Source organism: Poecilia formosa, unplaced genomic scaffold, assembly GCF_000485575.1.
Source record: "Poecilia formosa unplaced genomic scaffold, Poecilia_formosa-5.1.2 Scaffold165, whole genome shotgun sequence".
Classification (NCBI taxonomy): domain Eukaryota; kingdom Metazoa; phylum Chordata; class Actinopteri; order Cyprinodontiformes; family Poeciliidae; genus Poecilia; species Poecilia formosa.
In genome coordinates this window covers 31,160-35,918 of record NW_006800104.1, presented here as the reverse complement: position 1 = coordinate 35,918, position 4,759 = coordinate 31,160, and positions in this window count along the sequence as shown.

The following is a 4,759-nucleotide window of genomic DNA, read 5'->3' as shown; positions in this document are numbered from 1 at the left end:
CTCACCAAGCTGAATCTGCATGATCAGGTTAGCGCGAGTTCGTTAACTAATACACCGGCCAACCGGGAACACATAGACAAACTTTATCAGCGCAGGCAGAGCTGGGCGCTGGGCAGCGTGTTGAGATGGAAAAGCCGCACAAAATTCTTTGTTCACAAAAATAAATCATTCTCATCGCTCGCTCAACACACCTCTGAAAGCGCGACTACAAGTTATTCCTGCAGTTCACATAGAGCTGCGCAACCAGAGCTAACCAGAGTGGTGTTTAAAGTCCTACCTTGATCAAAAACTCTAGAAAGAATCATAATTCCTCACAGGGGGTTGATGTAAATATCCATACAGGTCAGCCTGTGTCCAATTTGAGTAAAAAGAGGCGCGAAGCATCCGTGCTGAGGTAAACTTAATCCAGCTACAGCAACGCGCAGAGACAACGTGCATAGGCAACACACACAGGCAACGAGCAGAGGCAATGTGCAGAGGTGCCAGCAGTGTGATTGGTCCGACTTTAAATGAAAAAACTATAAACCTATCTTCTATAAACATATCTTTTAGGAATAAATCTGCTCCGCCAGTGAAGTGCTCAGAACAACAGAGACACTTGCAATCTGGCTTAAAAAAGAAGAAAAAAATGACGTTTTTATTATTATTATTATTATTATTATTATTATTATTATTATTATTATTATTTTATTTTCCTAAAAAACATACATAAGAAAGGTTTAGCCTGGCAGTGGCACCAGTAAAGGATGGCGGGCCGCCAGGCCTATAATACACTGGGGGGAACTTTGTAACTGTTCTATTTGTTTTCCCTTACTTTTTGCGTTTTCTATTGAAATTCACAATTATTCTTGTCATTACTAAAAACATTTCAAAACATGTTCATTATTAAATCCACGGGCCATCATCATTCCTGTGTTATCTCAGTGTTTTTCTGTATGATTGCTAGCTTAGTGTTGGCTTTCCCTACCCGAGCGAACTCTCTCACACACACGCACGCACGCACACACACACACACACACCTGCCCTCCTGCCTGCATGAAAGGCTCCCTCATGAACATTTCCACTCCATCTTACCAGGCAGCAGCAGCTAACCTGAACTCTTCCTCAATCTGTTCCTGGTCAGGTCTCTCTCATCATCCTCCCATGATACTGAATCCCCAGAATCACTAATTCTCCCTCCTTTTCCACTACTGAATCTGCTCCAGCAGGTAAAGTTTGTGTGGTAAACATATTGATTAGATTGACACTGTTTTCTGAATGGACTTATATGCTTTTTAGCTTTTATTGTCATAGTTTTTCCAACCTGTTGCGACTCTTATCTGCTCACTTTTCTCGGAGTCTGGTTAGCTGAAATGGCACTATTTATATCCTCGGAAGGGAGAGGCAGGCCAAAGAGGACTGAGGGATTTCACTGAATAAGCCCAATGTCTGTCAAAAAAATAAACCAATGGGCTGTTGTGGTCGATAAAAATTATGTTTAATATACTTTTTTTGTTGTGCCGCCCCATATACAGTATATGCCTCAGACAGTAAGTTCTCCCCTGGACAGAAGTTCAAACTGAATGAAGCTTTTGTTTTTTTGTTTTTTTTTTGTTCAAATTGAAGAAACCCCTCAGCAACATTATGCCTATCAGGGATAACATAGACTACTTTGCATTGTCTCCGTATGATGACAATGACATAATATGATCCAGTTAAATATTAGAGTCTAGCTTAATATGGGTTGTTGCTATGTTGCTGTACGGTGTTTTAGATCCTGTTCAATGTGTCCCTTTTTAGCTTTGAGCCTCTGCCCCTCCAAAGGTCTCTGCATGACTCTCTGTGAGAGCCAGCTCTAGTCTACAGCACTGGGACTAAAGAACCTACAATTAGCAATGTGTAATCATCTTCCTTCACAATTATACTATAATTTAAAAGCTGTGTCAGCATTATAATTTTGGTAGGAATTGCTAAAACACTCCTAATACTCATGGCAATTATGAAAAATTTCCGAGCTATATGAGAACTTGAAAGGTATTTTCTAAGTTCCAGAGTTACAAGTAAAATGTCGACTGGTGCTAAAGTTGCTCTTAAGGGTTTAAAAAAATGCAAGTCCAGCAGATACCTTCAGTAGCCTAATTTTGGTTTTAAAAAGAAAAAAAAGAAAAGAAATAAAGGTTGTCCTGAGGAATCTGGGTTGACCCTTCATCTGCACTCTGGATAAAGCTACATTGGTGGCAAATGTGAAAAAAAAACACAGGCAAAAACACAGGCTGCCATAAGACCACACTTTAATCACTATGCTGAAGTTGAGCTTCAAATAAACTCTTTGGTTTCGTGGTTCCGTATGTCTGTCTATTCCTATACACCCAACTGTAGGCAAAATGCCCTGCCCTGTTCTGGCCAGAGTTAAATCAGAGCAGATTTCCTTGGACTTATTAGAGTTATTGGTGGCATAAACTGAATGGATGGTGGAATACATTCACTGACAAAGACGGTTACCAAATCAGAAGGAAAAGTTCAACTTGGATATATTTTGATATACATGCAGACTGTTTAATGGAGCTGATGTCACAAACCACCAGACTGAATAAATGACAACACAACAGGAGCTGTTGCATTCGAGGCAGTTTCCAGAGCATCCACCAGTCAATTGTTATTTGTTTCAGAAAGAACAATGTACACAACAGAATATGCCAGAATTAGCAATGAAGGCAAGTTATCTGTAGTCCCCCACTCAAAAGAGTGAGTAAGGGTTGAGTTATAGTCACACTTTTGAAAGTTCATGTTGAGCTTGTGCAAACCAAGACACAGTATGGTGTTTGTAGTTAATGTGTACTGTGGAGCTATATTCTCATAAAATGAGCCATATTCTCATAAAATGAGCCATATTCTCATAAAATGAGCCCTCTCAGAAATTTTATACAAAAGCCAGCGCAAAGGGATCGGCTCTGTAAGAGCACCTTCCAAATTGTCCAGTTTGTGTGAATGTTTCAAAGGTGCATGACCAGGCGCTGCGACAATGTGTGGGTCAAATGCAAGGGAGTGGTGTTGCTGCTTCTGGTGCGCGGCGCCACATACTCAGTTCAACACATCAACTATAACCCTAGCTTAAAGGACAGCAGAAACAGAACATACCCAGACATGATAGGGCCTAACCCCTACATGATGAAGTAAGATAAGAGTGAAAATTAAGGCTAAGTTTATCTCAGACTAATGTAAAGAGCTAAAGACATCTTTGATGTGATCAAGAAACTTCAGAAAGCACTACTGAATGTGTCCTTCAGGTGACACACACTCAGGATAAATGTAAACACAACATAATCAACATGCATAACATCTGGCGAACAGTTGGCATTGATTTGAAGTCTTTTGGATCCTTTACAGTGGTGGAGAAAGTACTCAAAAAATTACTTAAGTAAAAGTACAAATACACATACAAAAATACACATACAAAAATACACATACAAAAATGTATGTGTTACTTTTAAAACTAAAAGTACCACATTAACATTTGTACTTAAGTAAAAGTAAAAAAGTACTGGCTTTTAAAAATACTTAAGTATTAAAAGTAAAAGTAGTTGCTGAATGCATTACCTAATTGCTAATACAATGTCATTAAGTGTACCGATCATATTTAATTTTAATACATCAGAAATGTTCCATTTTAATGAACAATGCCACAGATACAGCATGTTTTTATTGTGTTTACTCTCTATACATAGTTTATACTTAGACATGTGATTCTCTGCATCATAATTTCAGGGATGGAAATATCTTGTCTCCTGTCCTAACATAGCATGAACTTAACCTTGTTTGCCACTAGTGGCATTTATTTTGAAAGAAATCCAACAAGAAAGGAGATAGAAACAGGGTTGGTGGGGGAGGACATGCAACCAAGGAGCCACGTAGCAGTGTTGTAGTCAAGACCACCTAACCCGAGACCAAATCAAGACCAAGAGTGCTGGTCTTGATCTTGATTTGACACACAAAAATTAAGCTTACTTATCAAAATTGCTTCTCAAAATGATCTGAAAGATCCACATTCCCATAAAGACACCTAGATCAGTGGTCCCCAAACTACGGCCTGCACCCCTTTGGAGCTCTGACAGTTGGCTTGTTTTTGACTTGTTATCTTGATCTTAGCCTCTAACCGTCTTTTCCATGGTGGATATTGGGTCTCATGGTTGCTCTTATAGCCAAGCATCTCAAGGATCACTGATGCTGAGTGGTATATCAGCTCACTGGTTTCTGTTATGGTGTTGGTAGGGATCGTTCTCAATGCTGCATTCACATCTTCAATTAGACTTTCTGATGGTACTTCAGTTGGCGTCGGGGTTGTCTGGTGTTCATTCGGGCCATGATTCTCTCTCTCAAGTCAGCTGCTGCCTCGTCCAGCTTTGATGGTTCGTTCATTACTGGGGCTACATACCCAGTCTCTGGGGGGGGTAGTTGTTTAGCAGTCATTGTAGACTGGGGATGTCGAACTAACCATTCTTCCCACAGTCTTTGCATATAGCCCCTCTGGCTAGGGTTACTTGAGTAGTAGCATTCCAACAGATCCAGGTTTTCACCTCTCGCACATTTCCGTCTTGTTCCAGTACCCCATTTGTCATCAAGGTGCTCTGGTTCCCCAGCACCTGACGCAGACCTTGTTTGGCCGGGCGACGTCTGAGCCGGCATGTTATGCATATCAATGTATGAGATAGGCAGTAGCTCAAAGGGTCTTGCCTAAGGACCCACACTGTATAGCTCATATACATTGAGCTATATATATATA